At 47.9% G+C, this 20,484-nt stretch overlaps 1 protein-coding gene across 3 annotated transcripts in view; it reads right to left on the bottom strand.

Moving 5' to 3' along the window:
* LTBP4 (latent transforming growth factor beta binding protein 4) overlaps positions 1-20,484 on the bottom strand; it is a 267,101-nt gene that overhangs the window by 151,750 nt on the left and 94,867 nt on the right. The window lies entirely within an intron of this gene.

The raw sequence follows: 20,484 nt of genomic DNA, 5'->3' as shown, positions 1-20,484 counted from the left end.
GTTCTGTGTCTAGGCCCTCAGTAGATTGCTAGCTCTTGGGGTACGCTGTGAGAGATCTCTCCTCGGCTTTGTGGATTTGGGACCGTTTGCCTTCTTCCTGAACTCCTCCTGCGTCTCATGCAGAAGGATAGAAGAGGGGAGGGCAGGGAACTTTGGGGACTGGATGCCTCCTGCTCCTTTGGGGGTGCTATTAGGATTTCGGTGTCCCTATTGCAGGAGGGAGGATGGGGCAGAAGGGAGCGACGCTCTCACTTTATTAGAGCGAGGGAAGTAAAAAAAAGAAAAGAGAGGGAGAGAGAGAAAGGACGGATAAGGGAGTAACAGAAAGCGAGAGGGGTTATACAGAAAACTGGCCGGGATATGAATTGTGGATCAGCTAATTAGAAACATACACTGGGCTCTGGTCCAACAACAATGTTTACAAGGGATCCCATCCATTAGGAGGCTCTGGTTAACCCATTCATCCCCTCTCTAAGAGATGAGATCAGGGAGTGGAGGTTTGTGGTGGGTGACACAAAGCTGGGATGGGTGTTAGCACCAAAGGGCCACAATATACAGAGCAGCTTTGTAAGTAACCATTCAGTTTCTTAGGAGCCAGCTGGAAAAAAAACTAGGGGCCCACACCTAATTTCTCAAGGGTTATACACGTCGTATCATTACAGAGAAATGTCCACAAGTTCCAGTCGCCGGTAACATATCGCTTGCATCTGGCTTTTTTGCAAGGCTGATATAGAAACTGACTGCCAATAATAATAATATTTGTCTTATATAGCACTGACAGTGTACACAGTGCTATACTTAGAATTTGGCACACAATGGGTCCCTGCCCTGAAGAGCTTACAATCTAATTGTGAGATGAAGTGGCTTGCCCAATGTGCACTGATATTAGGAACAAAGAGGACTAATGGCACAGTAGTTCTATGTCATTGTTTATGTCAGCTTCCTATATTGCTTACTTGCTATACAATCCCCTTATTCTGTACGGCATACGTGTCTATCCCAAGCTTCCCTTGTGTCTATCCCAAGCAGCCCTGAATACTGACTGTTTTTACCACCCATACATTCTGATGGGAGGCTGTTCCATGCAACTACTACTCTTTCAGTAAAGAAGTATTTCCTCTGGCTCTCCCACCCTCCCTTTTCATAGCGTGAACCACTGCTATAGTGTTCATTCTCCCCGGAAACATTCTTACACCCTGCACCTTATCTTACTGATACCTTTAGAGATACTTCAAAGTCTCTATTATATCCCAACATTCCCTCCTCTCTCCAGGGCACACCCGTTGCAGGACGCTCAGGCACCTAAAGGGTTCAGCAGTGGTGGCTTAAAAAAAAGCAATGGTACTGTGCATATATCTTTGACACGAAGCCCTCGGGAGTTTATTTTAGAAAACTTCATACAATGATAATAAATAAATAAACTCTCCTTTTTTTTCAGGAAAAAGAAGCTGTAAAACTAACTAAAAAAAAGTAGTGGTAAATGAAATAATCTGATTGTAAATAAGGAACTAGGTTAAAATAAATACAAAATGATAATGGACACTTCTGAGCACATTCACGCCCCAGGCAGATGCCCCGAACCTGCCGTACCCCCATAATCACACAGCATACGGTGCTTCCACTGCAGCCAAGGATTCTGGGTAATGACATACACATGTGCAATCATGGTGTGTCACTTTACAGCTGCAGACCGAGCAATAACCTAAATGTGTATTTTTTTTTAAATAAATCAGTTCTGTACAATAAGAAAATACTTGTAGCATTTTTTTAAACAACTCTGAATGACATTTTTTATGTATTATATAGCACGCATTTTTTATTTCTATAGCAACCATTTACAAAGTCACATCCCCTTCCTCTTCTGAAACAGGCTCCGACACGCCCCTTTTTGAGCTCTGCCTTCTCTCTAGCAGTGCACCAATTGTATCTAGTGACTGCCTGGTCACATGATCTTCCCCACAGCACTTTGCATCTTTGGTCCTCTTCTGCTGCACTGACAGCCATTTATTGAACCTTCAAGCCGAATCTTCGCCGATCGATCACCAATTTAGCTAATTACTTATCATTGTGTGGATTGTATTGATGCACATACTAAAATGAAGGGGGGGGGGGAGGAATTAAAAAAAAAAAAACTTCAGCTTGGACTGCTGCTTAAAAAAACCTGAAAACATGGTGTGTTTAACAAAAGAATGGGAATTGAAAATCCAACAATGTTTAATGGAACTGATTTGTATGTTTAGTGTCGTTCTTTAAACTGATTTGTAAAGAGGTTGACTGGAACCGTCCTCCTGTGAGATACAGTAACAGGGTGCCTAGTTTGTGGGATACTTAGAAGCCCCTTCCATGAATCCTGTGAGCGAGGTACCTCATTATACACAGGGAAGATTCTGCTAAACCAATGCTTGCCATATTGTATAAGACGTTTTGATGTTCGATTAAATCTAACAGGTTGAAATTCCCTGGATTTCCTAGATTCATTATAGCATGTGATACCTTTCAGGCGGGGAACACCATTAGATAAAATGATTGCGTACGTACCAGAACATTAGAAATATGGGTTTATTCAGTGTACAGTTCACTAAAAGGTATCACAGCCTGCAGACTACACTAAAACTGTGTACGTGGTTGTGTACAATGTGTTCTGGAACCCTTTTCTTATTACAATGTTGTTATTATGTAACCCTTTACCTTGCCTACGTTGTGCGGCTTTGCAGAAATGCTGTAGAAGCGGTACTGAGTGGCAGAACATTAATTGGTTGCAGGCCCCACTGGCACAGAGAGGGGCTAAAAAAGAAAATGATGTATTTTTCGCCACAGACTTTCGTGAGACCCCACCCTACAATAAATGATTTGTTCTCATAGATTTTCCTGGGATCCCAAACTATAAGAAATGAATTGTTCCTAAAGACCAGGGGTGTCCAAATCTAGTCCTCAAGGGCCACAGAGAGGCCAGGCATTAGGGATAGCCCTGCTTCAGCACAGGCGGTGCAGTCATTCAGATTGAGCCACCTGTGCTGAAGCAGGGATATCCCTAATACCTGACCTGTTGGTGGCCCTGAAGGACTGGAGTTGGCCGCCCCTGGTGTAGACTTTCATAGGAAGGCCAGCAGTGCTCTGTAGAGCATTAAACATGCCCCTGTCATTAGGTCACTTTGGTCCTACATGGGACTGACTCTTTAACCCATTAAACATGCCCCTGTCATTAGGTCACTTTGGTCCTACATGGGACTGACACTTTAACCCATTAAACATGCCCCTGTCATTATGATATTTTAGTCCTGCATGGGACAGACCCATTGATTGGTTAAATATGTCGCTGTCATTAGTTCACTTTGGTCCTAAGTGGGACTGACCGTTTAGCCCCTTGTACACAACTTCTAGCTTCTAGCACAGGCATTGATACTGGAGAGCTAAGAAGTAACTGGCATTCGGGGAGAAAGGGGTTAAGCAGGCAGTTTCCGGGTGAATTCCTTCACCTCTACTGTTTTTCCCCAGCAGAGAAAACATGGGGCTCCCCTCACCACACCTTATCCCGCTAATTGGTCCAGTCTCCGTGTCAAGTACCTGGCGAGGTGCAGCATAAACAAGATAAGTGTCCCGCTCCCCCTGCTCACCATGTTCTCACAGGGCTCTCTGCCAAAACTGACACACTCTGCTATTTATGGGCCGAGCTGTTTGTACAGTAAAACAGTGCAGACCGAGCCAAGAGGGGGCCTCCGCCGTAACGTGCCGGGAAGGCCCCCGTTACACTGCAAATGCAGAAGAGAGGGATTACCGGAGCAGTCCCAGCGGGCACGAAATTACCACTGCTTTTGTATTTACACACCTACAGTACCACTACTTTGGTATTTGCAACTCCCCCCCGCCCCGCTTAACACTATGGGGCCTATTCAGTAAGCGTCGATAAGGCACTTATCAACCACTTATCGGCCAAAATGGCTACTCATATTCAGTAAGCCTCGATAAGTGGGCGATAACGGCCTGTATCGCCGAAAAATCTTATGACCAAAATCGAATCGCCTATTGAGCGGCGATAAGCCACTTATCGCCAATTTTCGGAATGATCATAAACACGCACGATTCTAATAGCTGCGATTCGCCTATCGCCGCCCTAAAAAGGCGATCTTATCCCCAATTCAATACGCCTCAAAATTTAGCAGATTGGTGGGGAAAAGCGTCGATAAGGCAGTGATACGGGACTTAGAAAAAAATTGGCCTTTTTCCTGCGTGGGATTGATGCCGCGGGTCTCCGGAGCTGATACACATTAATACCAGCACCGGAGACCCCCAGCATGCATCCGATGCAGCCAAAATGCATTTACAGCAACTTCATTACCTTAGCGGCTAACCGCTAAGGAAATGAAGGGGTTAAACACCCGTGCCAGGCTTATTGTGGCTAGTGAGGGTTGGTGTAGGGGTATTTGGCCCTTAGTTGCTGTTTAGGCCTTGGGGGGGGGGGTTTGCGGGGGGACTTAACCCCTTCATTACCTTAGCAGTTAATACCGCTAAGGTAATGAAGGGGTTAACCCAACCGCTACCCACCCCCAAGGTCTAGACACCCATCCTTAGGGCTAATACCCCTTTCACCCACCCCCGCTACACACAATAAAAACAATACACACACACAACAGTCCAAAACCCACCTCCTAGGCCACACTAAACATAGCAATATTTAATAAACATCAATACACCCCCCCCCCGTGCCCCCCATAATGTAAAACCATTATTTATTTTTTAACATACAGGATTCATACCCCAGGCCTACGCTAGTCCCTGGTGGTCCAGACGGGTGTCCGCAGGCCCCACAGTGCACCAGATGGGGGTGCCCACAGGGTCTGGAGGCCTATGGGTGGTTCCCGTCAGGCGCCGTAGTCCTTCAGGTGGTCTCCGTGGGTCCCAAATTGGGTCTCCACGGATGGGCCCGTGGGTGTCTGGGGGACCCCAGGTCAGTCCCAGAGGTGTCTGAGGGTCCTCGGGTGGTTCCCACAGGGATCTGGGGGCCCTCGGGTGGTCCCTACGAGTCTGCGGGGCCCCCACAGCTGTGGGGCCCCCGATTCTTCCCCGCAGGTGTCCCCCGTGGGTCCGCAGCCTTGTACCTGTGGGTGCCCGGGGAGTCCTCCAGAGGTCCCCGCAGACCTAAGGTACCAACCCTATATGTTAACAAATAAACATGGCCTACATTTCAATCCCCCCCCCACTCCGCCCAAACACACACAGTAATGGGAAAAATAACTATATGTCACTAAATCCAAGATGGCCGGCGTCCCATGGTATTTTAGCCAATCAGATTGTGGAATTGGTTCCCACCATCAGATTGGCTGAAATACCATGTGACGCCGTCTTAAAGGCAAATGAAGCACAGCCATTCAGATTGGCTGGCATCCTTCCCTTTAAGTGACGTCATTGAAAAAAAAATAATGAAAGTCAGCACATGGTTTTAACAGCCAATCAGATGGCTGTTAAACCATTTTGAGGCAAAATGTGACGTCACAAGCCCTATTTAAGGCCGTGACGCCTCATTTGAGCCCAAGAAGATGACAAGACAACATCAGTTGGGATCTACCATGGGGCCTTTTGGATTGACAGATGAAGATAGAAGATAAAGAAGATCAAGAAATGGTGACAGATGAAGATAGAAGAAGGTGATTAAAGAAAGAAAAAAGAAGATTGGGGTACCTGATCCGGATCTTCATGGCGGATGGCATCGGATGCTGTTTGAGGCCTTCAAGGTACGTGAGCTTCCTGTTTCCCCGGGAGTCAGAGGGCCACCGCTTCTAATGGTAAGTAATATATTGAATGTTTGTACTGTAAATGTCTTTTTTTTGCCAGGTTTTTTCATTGGATGTGTTTTTGTTTTTTTTTGGGGGGGGACATTGACTGATAATATATTAATCGGTACCACTTTAGGGTACAGATCAATACATTATTAGGACAATATTTGGGGGGCATTTCTGGCTTTGTATTGTTGCTGTTTTTTGCAATGTTAGTTTATTATGTGGATGTAATTGTTTGGTATTTTTCAGCTTGATTGAAATAAAATGTTGGCGATTGGTTTTCTTTTTTAATGAAGGATGTATTGTGTTGGCTAATGCGTTTAATGGTTGTTTCTGATATGTTTTTATTTTATTTCTTTTGTAGTTTAATGTTTCAATTAATTCATTAATTTTGTATTAATTAATTCATTTAATTGGTTATTGTTACTATTAATTTCGGGTTGGTTTAGTAATAAATTGGTTTGATTGGATACTGTTTGAAATAATTCCGAGTTGTTGCTGACCTGACGTGTTTTGGTATAGTCTACGGACCCCCTCTAAGTATGCGTCCTTAAAGCCAAATTTGCGCATAGTATGGTCCAAGAATTGCCAGTTTATTCTATCGAACGCCTTCTCTGCATCTAGACTTAGAAGTAGTGCTTTGGTGCCTGTGAGGTGGACATGATCAATAATATTGATTATCTTCCGGGTGTTGTCTGAGGCTTGCCTGCCCGCGACAAATCCTACTTGATCGATATTGATTAGCCTCGGTAAGATGGGGTTTAATCTGTTTGCCAGAATTTTACTATATAACTTGAGATCACTGTTTAGAAGGGAGATTGGACGGTAGCTTCCACATTGCATCGGATCTCTGCCTTCCTTATGTATAATAGCCAGGCTGGCCAGAGACATTGTTGGGGGGGATTTGGTTCCCTTCCATAAAGTGGTTGAATGTTTTTAAGAGATGCGTGGATAATGTGGGCAAGAATCTCTTATAGTAGACATTGGTGAAACCGTCAGGGCCAGGAGACTTAGTGATCTTTAATGATTTGACCGCCTCTTCCAGCTCCTCTTTTGAGATCTCAGCGTTGAGGACTGTGTTTTCCTCCTCCGTTAATGTGGGGAGTTGGCATTTATCTAAATATTGTGTTATAAGTTCTGTTGCTATCGGTTCAGGTCGGCCATTCTTAGATCTTAAATTATAGAGTTCTGTATAGTATTTTGTGAATTCCGCTGCAATTTTGCTGTCACTATATTGTATCTCACCAGACCTACTCTTGATCGCCGTTATTTGGGCTCTTTTTTGTACCCCTCTCAGTTTACTGGCCAGGAGTCTGTCGGCCTTGTTACCCTTGTCATAATATTGTTGATTGGTCCATTTTAGGGCCTTTTCAACACCCTCCAGCTGGGTTTGCCTAAGTTTTGTTCTAGCTGTTAGCAATGTTTTGTATATTTTTTTGGAGGGGTTAGCCTTATGGGCTTGTTCTATTGTTTTTATGCTATCTGTAAGCTCTTTGATTAGCGCTTGGCGGGCTTTTTTCCTGTGAAATGCGATGGAAATAAATTTCCCTCTGATGGCTGCCTTATGGGCTTCCCATACAGTAGGATTGCTGGAAAGGAGACTGTTCCTGTGTTGAAAAAGAAATAGTCCTTAAGTGAGGATCTGATTTCTCTTTCTATCTCAGGATGATTTAGAAGTGAGTCATTCAGTCTCCAGGAGTAGTTTGTTGTTTTTTCTTAGGGGATTGACTGTGTCAGGGTGATCGGGGCGTGGTCGGACCATGTGATTGAGCCAATGTCTGATTCAATGGCTGCCGCCATCACATTTTTGGTAGTCAGGAAGTGGTCTATTCGAGAGTAGGTCTGGTGAGGTGCTGAGTAAAATGTGTAGTCTCTCTGGCCCTGATGCTGGGATCTCCAGACATCCACTAGTGAAAACTCGCTCAGGATTCCCCTAAACCTTTTCCCCTTGATTTGGGAGTGGGTTGTACGGGGGGGGACCCATTGTGGTCGATCTGTCCTCGGTGGGGTTTAAAACCATGTTTAGGTCTCCTCCCACTATCATCGATGACAGGTATCCCGGGTCAACGCCTTCGAGAACAGTTTGTAGAAATTCTGTTTGGTTCTCGTTTGGGGCGTATACATTGATCAGAGCAATTGCCGAGCCCGCCAGGGAGCCATATACCACTAGGAATCTACCCTCTGGGTCCACTGTTGTTTTGACATGATTAAATGGGGTGCCTTGTCTGATTAGGATAGCCACACCCCTCTTCTTACAACTAAATGATGCAAAAAAGCATGTTGGGAACATTTTTTTTAATAAATTTGGGGGGTCTTGTGATGTGAAGTGGGTCTCCTGCAAGAATATGATGTCTCCCCCTGATTTTTTCATGTCTTGGAGGGCTAGCCTCCGCTTCCTATTATTTTGCAGTCCTTTGACGTTTAGTGAGCGGACCTTTATTGGGGCCGTGGATGTTATTGTGGGTTTTTTGTGGTTTGGGGTCTCGGGATCTCACCTTTCCCACTCGGGAGATCTTGCTTTTATTTCCTGGGGGTTTATTGTGTCTTGATCTGCATGTTTTATGGGAGGTGGGTGCGACTTGCCCATATGTTCTTTGAAGGCTGCCTGTGGGCTGCCAAGGAGGGGGGGGGGTGGGAGGGGGAGGGAGGGTGGGTAAAGATCCGCTGGGACAGGGTCAGCAGATGAAGAGTAGGTGAGATTAGGTCCTTTCTAGGTCCTAATATGGTGTTGCCAGGCCTTAGAGTGACCGGCATTTGGGCAAACTTGCCCGTCCGGGGTGGGTCCGGTGTCAATGACCGGTGTGCAACAGAGGGGTCCAGACCCTAAGTTGCTAGTGTATTGCGCTTTTCCCCCTTCTGTTTCTTTGTTCTGGTTTTAACGTGTGCTGTATTGTATTTGAATGGGGGGGGGGGTGTTGCGAGGAGAAGGGGGACAAGAGGGGAGGAAGAGGGGAGGAGAGGAGAAAAAGGGAGGGGGGGTGGGAGGGGGGAGGGGGAGGTGGGGGGGGGGGGAGTACCTGGGGTGTATTACAAGTTTTGTGCTGTTTTGCCATATACGTCAGTTGTGTGGTATGTGTCTTTGGTTTGTTTATTTTTCCGCTGGTCGCGTTATATCTGACCAGTCTGGTAGTATTGGGGGAGTCTCATCCAGGGAGGGATGGGGTAAGGGGGGAAAGGTGGGGGGGGGTTCCGGATTACCTATCGTATGCTATCATACATTGATCCTGTACTGTAGGTGTTGCATTTGCTCGTTCTTCTATCATTTGTTATTTCCCCTGGGCAGTTTTGCATATTTGGGGAGACCTTGATCATAGTAGGGGGGGGAAAGGGGGGGATAGAGGGCAAGGAGCATTCCAGGGAGTACATTGCTTTACAGTTTACATCAACCTTAGGGTGAAAACATTCCATTTGTTCATTTTTGTACATTTGGTCTAGCAACTTCTTGAGCTAGTACAATTTAATAGGTCTCAGCCGGGATGGGGGGGGGGGGAGAGAGGGGGGGAGGGTAGGGGGCGGAGGGAGGGGAGGGGGAGGGGGGGAGAGGGAGGAGGGGGGAGGGACGAGAGCAGGGGGCATTTTCAGGGAATACATTGCTTTACAGTTTGCATCAGCCTTTTAGTAGAAACAGTCCATGTGTTCATTTTGGTACTCTTAGTCTTGCAACTTTTTGGGCTGGTGTAAATTGACAGATTTCCGCCGGGGCGGGGAGGGGCAGGGGAAGAGGGGGGGAGAGGGGGGAGGGGGGAGGGGGTGGGGGGAGGTGGGGGGGAGGGTGCAGTGATTGGAGTGATATTCAAAGATCATTCTCCGTTGCTGCACTTGCACTGTCCAAGTTTCCCTTCGTGACGGTTGGAATCTCTAGGAGCCACTGGGGGAGGAGGGGGGGTGCAAAAGTGTGGGGGGGCCCTTCCTGTCCGGGGGGGAGAGGGGGGCGGGTTCCGCAATTGCCTTGGGGTCTGATATGGTAATGGGTAACTATGATCCTGTACTGCTGTGGCACTCATTGTTTGTGGCAGCTTCCTATTTGGGCTCGATTTGTTCTAGTTAGGCCTGGGTTGCTGTGGTATTGCGACCTCATGTGCCTAGCTATGTTGTGTGGGGGGTAGTACTCACGGTTACAGATTTATCCGTTGTTCTGGCAGTGGGGGGGGGGGGGAACACAAAAAGGGGCCCTCGATCTACGAGTTGGGTGCCTGCTTTCTCCGCTTCCGTAGGGACGCTCCGATCATCGGGGCCTCCGGGGGGGGGGGGGAAGAGAGATGATGTATATTCCGGTGCGCCTTCGTGTAGGTGAAGCTTGGTTCCTCCACTCCTCTATGCCGCTGGATTGGGCTTTGGCGTCGGGGCCTCCAGTGTGCTCGCTCTTTGTCGTGGGGAGAGTCAGCAGCTGGTGGTATCCCGGTGAGTTGTCGGGTGCCTTGTGAGGGCTGGATGCTCTCTTTGCCTCCCGTTCTGACTTCTCGCGCTTCAGTTCCTGGTGTCAGTGTTATCAGCTGTCAGGTCCTCGGGGTTCAGGTATGCAGAAGGGATCGCAGATGTCTTGAGGGGGGGGGAGGGGGGATCCGTCAGGTAGTAGGCTGGTATGTTTTATATGTTTGACTGGGTGCAGGAAGTAACTTGGAGTGGCCTTGTTTGTGAGGCCTCTGGACATATCATTTGGGTCGTCCCTGCTTCTGTCCTGCCAGTCTTTCAGAAGCTCTTACCGGAGGGTCCAATGTGTCCGGGCCTTGGGTTCTGGAGGGGTCCTCACTCCACTCCGCCGGCGGGTTCAGTCCCATTGCTTTAGCAAACTGCGCCATATCTTCTGGGTGCCTGATAGTGTGATATTTGCCATTCCTTTGCACCAGCAATTTAAATGGGAAGCCCCATTTATATTTAATCTCCTTATCGCGGAGTAGTTTAGTGAGTGGCTGCATTTCTTTTCTTCTAAAGACCGTGCACTTGGACAAGTCGTTGTAGATTTGGAGCGGGTCGTCTTGTATCTGACTGGCTCCTGTGCACGACAAGCCGCCATTATCTGCTCCTTTATTGAATAGTGGTGGACCCGTGCTATCATCCGACCTTGGCCCTATGGCCCGATGCGCCCTGTCCATTTCTAGGTCCCTGTGTGTGAGATCTAGGCACACCGACTGAAAAAAGTCCAACAGGTAGGGTTTAATCTGGGCTGGTAGAACCGATTCCGGGATCCCTCGGATTCTGACGTTTTGCCGTCTATCTCGGTTCTCCTGATCTTCCATGTGATCCCTAAGGTTGCTTACTTCAGCCCCCAGCCGGTAAATTTCATTAGCAGCGTCCTCTTGGGACTGTATTGCGTCGGCCATTTTAGTCTCAAGCACCGCGGTGCGTTCATTGAGGCCTGATATCTCCTGCTTCAATTCGGAGACCGCAGCTTTTAGATCCGCCTTTAGTGAAGTGTGGAGTTTGTTTAGCATGGATGTGATCAGTTCTTGCATATAATCCCGCGTTAGGGCTTCGTCTGGTGGCGGTGGCGTCTCGGTGCAGTCGCGCTCCATTGCTGGCTGCTTGGTCCCGCGTGTGTGTGTGGAGCCGGCGCCATCTTGATTTTTTGTGGCAGCCTCCGAGCTCCATTGGGACGGAGAAAAGAAACGGGTGACTCCTTGGGCTGTTTGGGCTTTTGGTTTGCCTGCCATTTCACTCGCGTGGGTTTCCTGCTAGGTTTATCCTCGTTTCTGTTAATTTTTTGGGGGGGGAAAAGCGCTTCTTTCGCTGTTTTTATTCTAGGGTCTGAGGAGCTCCTCTGTAACTCGACCGTCCTCATCGGCGTCCTGGACACGCCCCTTTTTGGAGTTTTTTTAATGTTTTAGTATTGTGTGTTTGGTGCATTAATGTATTGTGATTAGGGTGCCCATTGAGTGCTATAGAGACGTATCATGCACATATTATTATTATATGGGTATGATGTACCACTATACTACTCAATGGGTACAGGGTGGGTATAGTCAGTCCGGGGTGGGTGCTTAGGCCTACCAGGTGGGTAGCGGGGCAGAGTGGATAACCCCTTAATTACTATAGCGGTTATTAACCGCTAAGGTGATTAAGGGGTTAGGGGCCATTAGAATGTCTTTATTATGCATGTATGCTTTCTGGCAACAGAGGGCAGAGGGACCTGCTGGTGTGGTAAGTAGAACTGTATTTATTTACTTTATTGATGCATGCTAATGTTGTGTTTAATAATGGGCAAATAATCTATTATACATATCTGGATAATAGTTATTTTGCCCATTACAGTGTGTGTTTGGGCGGGGGGGAGGGGGATTGAAATGTAGGCCATGTTTATTTGTTAACATACAGGGTTGGTACCTTAGGTCTGCGGGGACCTCTGGAGACCACCTGAGGACTCCCCGGATGCGCACGGGTACTATGCTGCGGACCTGCGGGAAAGAACCGGGGGCCCCACAGCTGTGGGGGCCCAGCGGACCCGTAGGGACCACCCGAGGGCCCCCAGATCCCTGTGGGAACCACCCGAGTACCCTTTGACACCTGTGGGGCTGACCCGGGGCCCCCCAGACACCCGTCGGCCCACCCATGGAGACCACATTTGGGGCCCACGGTGATCCGCGGAGACCACCTGGAGGAACACGGCACCTGACGGGAACCCCTCCATAGGCCTCCAGACCCTGTGGGCACCCCCCTCTGGTGCACTGTGGGGCCTGCGGACACCCGTCGGGACCACCGGGGACTACCGTAGGTCTTGCGTATGAATCCTGTATGTTAAAAAATAAATAATGGTTTTACATTATGGGGGACACGGGGGGGGGAGGGGGTGTGTATTGATGTTTATTAAATATTTTTTAATATAGATTGCTTTCATAGTGTAGATGTGCAGGGCGTCTCCGGAGCTGAACCGCGTTGGTTTTATGTCCGGGGACCCCCTGCTTCCCGAGATACAGGCCTCTTTATGGGGTGCCAGTATCCCTCTGCATTTAAATGTCCCGCGTCACGTGTGACGCGGGACATTTCCTTGCATAGGAGATACCGGCACCCCATAAAGAGGCCTGTATCTCGGGAAGCAGGGGGTCCCGGACATAAAACCAACGTGGTTCAGCTCCGGAGACGCCCTGCACATCTACACTATGAAACAAATGTATATTAAAAAACATAATTTGCAGGCGAGATTTTCGCTGTGACAGGCGGCTCTCTCAAAGCCGCTCTCTCTGCAGCAGAAATGTATCGCCGGGTCAGGCCTTGTCAGAGGCTCGATGCTCTCGCTGGCAGCAAATCGCTCGTTTTGGGAATTTTGCTATGAAGGCTTGCTGAATACTGTGATAGCAACTCTCAAAAAAACGGCGATTTAAATGCCATGGAGATCATTTTTATCAACCTTTACTGAATAAGGCCCTATGTTTTTATTTACAAAAGCAGAGTATCACTCTTTTTTTTTATTTTCACACCCAGACTACTGCTACTTTGTTTACAACCCCAAAGTATCACTATTTAGTTTTTTTCACAACCAGGTGATCACTACTTTTCTTTGTTTACAAATGAAAGTGTATTGTGTGGGTAAGGGGGATCACATTGAGGTGTATGGTGTGGGTAAGAGGGTGGTGCCATTGAAAGGTAGTGAGTGTGTAAGAGTAGGATCCCATTGACGTGTATGGAGTGTGTAGGAGAGGAGTTTCACTAAAGTGTATGTTGTGTGTAAGAAAAAGATCCAATTGAAGTTTAAGGTGAATATAAGAGAGGAATTCCATTAAAGGGGAGGGATGGTGTACGAGGGGGATCCCATTGAAGGGGAGGGATGGTGTACGAGGGGGGTCCCATTGAAGGGGAGGGATGGTGTACGAGGGGGGTCCCATTAAAGGGGAGGGATGGTGTACGAGGGGGGTCCCATTAAAGGGGAGGGATGGTGTACGGGGGGGTCCCATTAAAGGGGAGGGATGGTGTACGAGGGGGATCCCATTGAAGGGGAGGGATGGTGTACGAGGGGGGTCCCATTAAAGGGGAGGGATGGTGTACGAGGGGAATTCCATTAAAGGGGAGGGATGGTGTACGAGGGGGGTCCCATTAAAGGGGAGGGATGGTGTACGGGGGGGTCCCATTGAAGTGTAAGTTGTGGGAAAGAGGGTGATTCCATTGAAGGGTAGGGAGTGTGTAAGAGAGGAGTTTCATTGAGGTGTATTGTGTGTGTAAGAGGGAATCCCATTAAAGTGTATGTTGTGTGTAAGAGAGGGATCCCATTAAAGTGTATGTTGTGTGTAAGAGAGGGATCCCATTGAAGTTTATGTTGTGTGTCAGAGAGAGATCCCATTGAAGTGTATGTTGTGCGTAAGAGAGGGATCTCATTAATGTTTAAGGTGTGTTTAAGAGAGGGATCTAATTGGTGTCTGATGTGTGAAAGAGAGGGATCCCATCAAAGTTTCTGGTGTGTGTAATAGATAGATCCCTTTGAAGTGTATGGCGTGTTTAAGAGTGGGATCTCATTGAAGTATATGTTGTGTGTAAGAGAGGGATCCCATTAAAGTGTATGTTGTGTGTAAGAGAGGGATCCAATTGAAGTTTATGGCATGTGTAAGAGAGGGATCCCATTGAAGTTTATGGCATGTGTAAGAGAGGGATCCGATTGAAGGGTATGCGTTGTGTAAGAGAGGGATCCCATTGAAGATTATGGTGTGTGTAAGAGAGGGATCCCATTGAAGTATATGTTGTGTATAAGAGAGGGATCCCATTGAAGTGTATGGTGTCCGTAAGAGAGGGATCCCATTGAAGTATATGTTGTGTATAAGAGAAGGATCCCATTGAAGTGTATGGTGTCTGTAAGAGAGGGATCTCAGTAAAATGTAAGGGGTGTGTAAGAGAGGGATCTCATTGAAGTTTATGGTGTGTTTAAGAGGGGGATCCCATTGAAAAATATGTTGTGTATAAGAGAAGTGTCTCATTGAAATGTATGGTGTGTGTAAGAGGGTGATGCCATTGGGTAGGATAGGGAAGTGTATGGAGTGTGTAAGAGGGAGGTTTCATTGAAGTGCATAGCGTGAATAAGAGATGGATCCCATTAAAGGTTAGGGAGTGTGTAAGAGGCAATGATGAAAAGAAGTGTAAGATAGGACAAGTATATGCTGAGGTCTCCACAGTGAAACAACACGATCTACAGACTGGTGAGACCTCAGTCCAGGACACAACTAGTCACGAAATTCCAGTCAGCCACGAATCATCGGGCAGAGCAGGGTGGATTTTCATTTCGAGCAGAGCTGGAAACTACAAACATTTAGAGCTGAAGGAGTAGCTCAGTAGTAATCTCACGGTGTAAAAAGTGGATGAACCCTGTTCAAATCCCAGTGTAAGGCCTGGGACCCGCTGCGCTCGTTGGCGCGGGCGGCTGCACGGGCTTTCCCCACCAGCAGGGGAATCCTCCCATGCCGGTCCCGGTCCCTCCTGGCTGCACAGCTCACTACACGCTGTGACGCGTCATCCGCTAGGGGATACAAGAGAATTGTAATCCCTAGAGTGGACGCGTCACGTGGTGTGGCTGTGAGCCAATGGGGAGGGGAGGCTTCGGGAGGAGGAGAGGCTTCGGGGAGCGGGGAGGAGAGTGTGGAGGGAAAGCAGCGTGAGTGCCTGTCTGTGCCTGTGTGTGTGCCTGTGTGTGCCTGTCTGTGTTTGTGTGTGTGTGTGCCTGTGTGTGTGTGTGTGTGTGTGTATGTGTGTGCCTGTCTGTGTTTGTGTGTGTGTGTGCCTGTGTGTGTGTGTGTGTGTGTGTGCATGAGTGTGTGTGTGTGAGTGCATGAGTGTCAGCATGTGAGTTAGTCTCCTGCTGCAGCCGGATACAGTGTCCCTCTCCCAGTGCTGTCTGTACAAGCCCAGCCGATCACACACCTAGGGCAGCCAGCAGCAGCTCCCTGCTGCAGCCCGAGCCCGTGGAGGGGGGGGGGGAAACGGGTCCCTCCGCTTAAACCACGCCCCCCGCTTAAACCACGCCCCCTCCCCCCCACTCCAGCCCCGGCTCCCGCTCCCTACAGACCGCATATCGCGGTCTGTGTCTGTCAGCGCCCCGCCTGTCTGCAGTGCTGGTGCGCTGACGGAGGGAGCGGGGCCTTAGCCTAAGTTGGCCTTGTGCAAGTCACTTTATCTCCCTGTGCCTCAGGCACCAAAATTAGATGGTGAGCTCTACAGGGCTCATCGGGGCTTATTAATTAGTCCAACGTCTGTGTCTGTCTCTATATATAAGTATAGGTTAAAATAAAATGCAGCAGCACTCCAAATACAGTAAATAACAGAATGAATGTATTATAGGCATACCTCGGTTTACGGACACTCACTTTAATTACACTCGCGAGTACATACATTTTTCAACAGCACCATACTCCTGTGTCCATACGCTCGCTTCGCGAGTACGGACACTTATTCTGCCCTACAGACCGCCGTAGTAGTGACGCGCTGATTCCCCTCGCCCAATGGGCAAACGGCAGCTCGCGCATGCGCCTGTCAGCATATCCTGAACAGCAATACCGGCTCCCTACCTGTACCGAAGCTGTGCGCAAGCGGGGAGACTATAGAGCCTGTGAATGTAATCACTGGAAGCTGAGCGCGGACCGGAGTGAGGAGGGACAGAAATTGTGGAAAAAAGGTAGTGCTTCACTTAAGTACATTTTTGCTTTACATACATGCTCTGGACCCGTTGCGTGCGTTAATGCGGGGTATGCCTGTACTCACATAATAAATGCATTTATTATGTGATTGATAAATACATTGGGGGTGATTCACTAAGCTCCGATTATTTGCGCTGAAATGGGAAAAATTAGTTCGGGCGCAAAAGGGTGAAGCCAAATGCGCTATTCACTAAGGCTGCTCTGCGTGTTTTCGGCCTGCCTTGGCAAAAAGTGCCATATCGTGCGAGCACCTTCTTTCCCCCTGCTATCGTGCTTAAAGTTATATAGCACAATTACTGATATAAATAAAGCAGCCTGTAAGAACTGCATGGAGACGCTGCGTCTCAATGCACGGCTCTTACAGGCGATCGTGCTGTACAAATATGATTTTTAATACTAGTGTAGATGAGCAGGGGGTCTCTGGAGCTGAACCGCATTGGTTTCAGGTCCGGGGACCCCCTACTTCAGGAGATACAGGCCCCGTTATGGGGTGCCGGTATCCCCTGCAGAATTTAAATGTCCCGGTCACGTGTTTCGGCATGTTTTATCCTTAACCATTTCTTTGTATATTGGTTAATCCTGCATATATATATTATATATATATATAGGCATGATGAAGCCACTGTACAAATGAATGGGTGAAGGGTGGGTATTATGGCAGGGTGGCTTAACCCCTTAATTAACTTTGTGGTTATTAACCGATAAGGTGATTAAGGGGTTAAGTGATATTACAATGTATTTGCTATGTATTTTGTTGGCTACAGAGGACAGAGGGCACTTGCTGATGGAGGGGATTCATATTGCTGAGGTTAGTAGAGCTGTATTTATTTTATTATGCTAGTTAATGTGTTTAATAATGGACAAATAATCTATTATCCCTATCTGGATAATAGTTATTTTGCCCATTACTGTACTGTATGTGTGTTTGGTGGTGGTGGGGGTGTGGGGGGGGTGGGGGGTGGTATTTATGTCTTTAAATGTATAGGACAGATTTATTTTTTTGACATACAGGGTTGGTTCCTTAGGTCTGGGGGGACCTCTGAAACCACCTGAGGGCTCCCCGGACGCCCACGGGTACAAGGCTGCGGACTCACGGGGGACACATGCGGGGAAGAACTGGGAGCCCCACTTCTGTGGGGGCCTCGCGGACCCATAGCGACCAGCCCCCCGTGGGAACCACCCGAGGACAATCAGACACCTGTGGGGTTGACCTGGGGCCCCCCAGTGACCCGCGGGTCTACCCGTTGAGACCCCATTTGGGGCCCACAGTGACCCTCGGAGACCACCCTGTGTGCACCTCTTTGCTGGGCTACTGTGGGGCCTGCGGACACCCGCCAGGACCACCGGGGACTCCTGTGGGCCTGGGGTATTAACCCTGTACGTCAAAGAATAAATCATGTTGTATGGGGGGGCACAGGGGGTGGGTTATGTAGTATTTATTAAATACAGTAATGTTTATTGTGGGGCTGTGTATTGTTTTGATTGTGGGTAGTGGGGGTGGGGGAAGGGGTTATTGTCCCCGAGCCTGGGTAGGTCTCCTGGGTGTGTAGTGGGTGAGGGTGGTTAGGCCTCATGGGTGGGGGTAGTGGGGGTATTTAGGCCTCCCGGAGTGAGTGGTGAGTGAGGGTGGGTTAACCCCTTAATGACTGTCGCGGTTAATAACCGCTAAGGTGATTAAGGGGTTAGGGGACATTAGATTGGCTCTTTTTATTCTTGTGTATGTTTTTCAGCCCCCGAAGGCATGGACGGTGACGAAGATGAGGATGGCCTTCATCGTGGGTGCCGGACATGGGTGAGTGCAAAATGTATTTATTTTATTTATTGTGATTAATGTATTTTTAATGGGCAAATGCATTATTATCCATATGTGGGGACCCCTGTGGGGACCCGCGGACCCCCATAGTCCCGCCTGTTGTATGGATGGTGTGCCTGTAAAAAGGTAAACAAAGAAAAATGTTATAAGTCCTGCTCCTTCTGCGCCTGCCTTTAGCTGGCGCGTTTGTCAGTCGCGTTTTTAAAGGCCGATTCACTTAGCGCTGCTTAGTGAACCTCAAGTACTGGCAAAAATCAGCGCATTTGCCTGATCGGCGCCGAGGGCTGAAAAAATGCCTTTTAAGAGCGATAAAGCGCAGTTATCACTGCTTAGTGAATCGCACTGCAGCCTTTATCGGACAGAAGGGTACTTTGCGCTCCTAAAGCCACTTATCGGAGCTTAGTGAATCGGCCCCATTGTGTTATTTACTATATTTGGAGAGCTGCTGCATTTTTTTGCCTATCCTTCTTTGCTCACTTTAGGATCACTTAGCAGTACGAGGACTTACTGACAAACTGCACTTTTTCTATTTTTGCTTTAAGATTTTTTTTTGGTGAAGTCAACATTTTTTAACACCTTGACCACCACTCTCACTCCTCTCTCTCTTTATACATAGGCAATAAACTCTGAAATGTGATTGCTTTTTCAAACCACTACTTGATCACTCAGCCCTGTTTCCTGCAGCAAATGCACCAATGTATCTCCCACGTGTTGCTTTGTTAATGTATCGGAGTAGGTGGCACTGCTCCTTTCATCCATTTGCTGCCAAAGAAGCTTGGTTTAAATTCACCATCCCATGTAGGACCAAAGTGACGGTGATATGTTTAATGGTTTATAGGCTCAGTCTCGCATAGGAGCAATGTGACCTAATGTCATTGATCCCCGGGAGTTAAAGGAGCTAATGTGGGAAGACATGCAAACTCTAGTCTTGGATTCCCCATCAAGACCCATTCCATAGGAAGCTTGGGAGGCCCCCCTAGTGCTGGCCTAGCCTCATATGAGTTAATATGACCGTGCAGATGCCAGGCACCATATTTCCAGCACTCACGTCCCCTCTCCTTTATCCAGAAGCAGCCCCTACGTCAAAGCTCTAACGGGTCCTGACAGCCAGGAGGCCTGTGAGCCATTAGTTCACGGCACATGGAACCCATTATCCCATCCTGCTCTCAGGAGCATCCAGAGTGTGAAATCACAGGAAATACTGCAGGGATTACTTTACTTCAACACTCCACTCTCCTGCTCAGTCCCAGGCCTCATGCCCCGAGGGCCTCAAGAAATCCCATCTGCTCCTTCTCTGGCACGAGAGGGGCACAGGGTGACGCGCACACTTAATGATAATATTAATGATGTCAGCGATAGTTAATCCCTTCAGCGCCAGGCAGAGATGTCAACCTCCACGGTCTGAAACCCATGAGACTTGGGGGCTTGGAACCGAAAAATTGCATCATTATGGAAAAGTACTGACTGTATGTACTGAGGCCTATGAGAACACTGATGCTAAAAATCAGTAAACGGACTTCAAAACAGTGAGATTCCCAATGCTTAGCAGGCCTTCCTGACTCATCCCTCACTTTCTCTTTAAAACCCAGTGTTCGACCATTTTTGTAACAGGGATTGGACTTAAATAGAGCAATGTTGGAGAAAACACCAGGCTGATTTTGTTTGATAATTTTAAGGGGAAAAAAAAAAAAAAAAGAATTATCAAAGGAACTAAAAATGCAAACCTAAGGAATTTCCTTTATTAAATTGATGATTCTATATGCAGCTATTTTGATAAGGTTGCTAAGATACGCCATGACAGAAGAGGGCTCTGTTATGGGTGACCTTCCTATAACCTTGTATTTTCACGCTCTCGCTTTTTTTCTTTCTGTAAGGGAGACTCCTGGGCCCATGCTGCTAAACTGTGCTATGCCACCGTCCGGCGCCCGACGACACCTTACACACGAAGGTAAAAGTCAGCTACAATGTAACGTTAGTCTTTTCCACACCCCATAGTAAACTCAGATTTTTGGTGCCTGGGCACATGGAAAAAAGTGGCTTACCCAAGGATCCAAGGGGACCTGGCTACAACCACCTCAGTGGTATTTTAATTGAGGGCCTCCATCTCCCTATCCAGTGTCATAAGAAGCATATAGAATGTCAGGCATAGCCTCTAAGAGCTTAAAGTGGCAATCCAAGCTGGTGTTTTTTTATTTTGTAACATGGCATTGAAGCAGGGGGTCTCCGGGGCAGAACCCCATTCATTTCAGCTCCGGGGACCCCCTGCTTCCGGAGATACATACCTCAGTAG

This window comes from Ascaphus truei, chromosome 7, assembly GCF_040206685.1.
Source record: "Ascaphus truei isolate aAscTru1 chromosome 7, aAscTru1.hap1, whole genome shotgun sequence".
Classification (NCBI taxonomy): Eukaryota; Metazoa; Chordata; class Amphibia; order Anura; family Ascaphidae; genus Ascaphus; species Ascaphus truei.
Note: the sequence above shows the minus strand (reverse complement) of the source record. Positions and strands in the feature narration are given on the sequence as shown.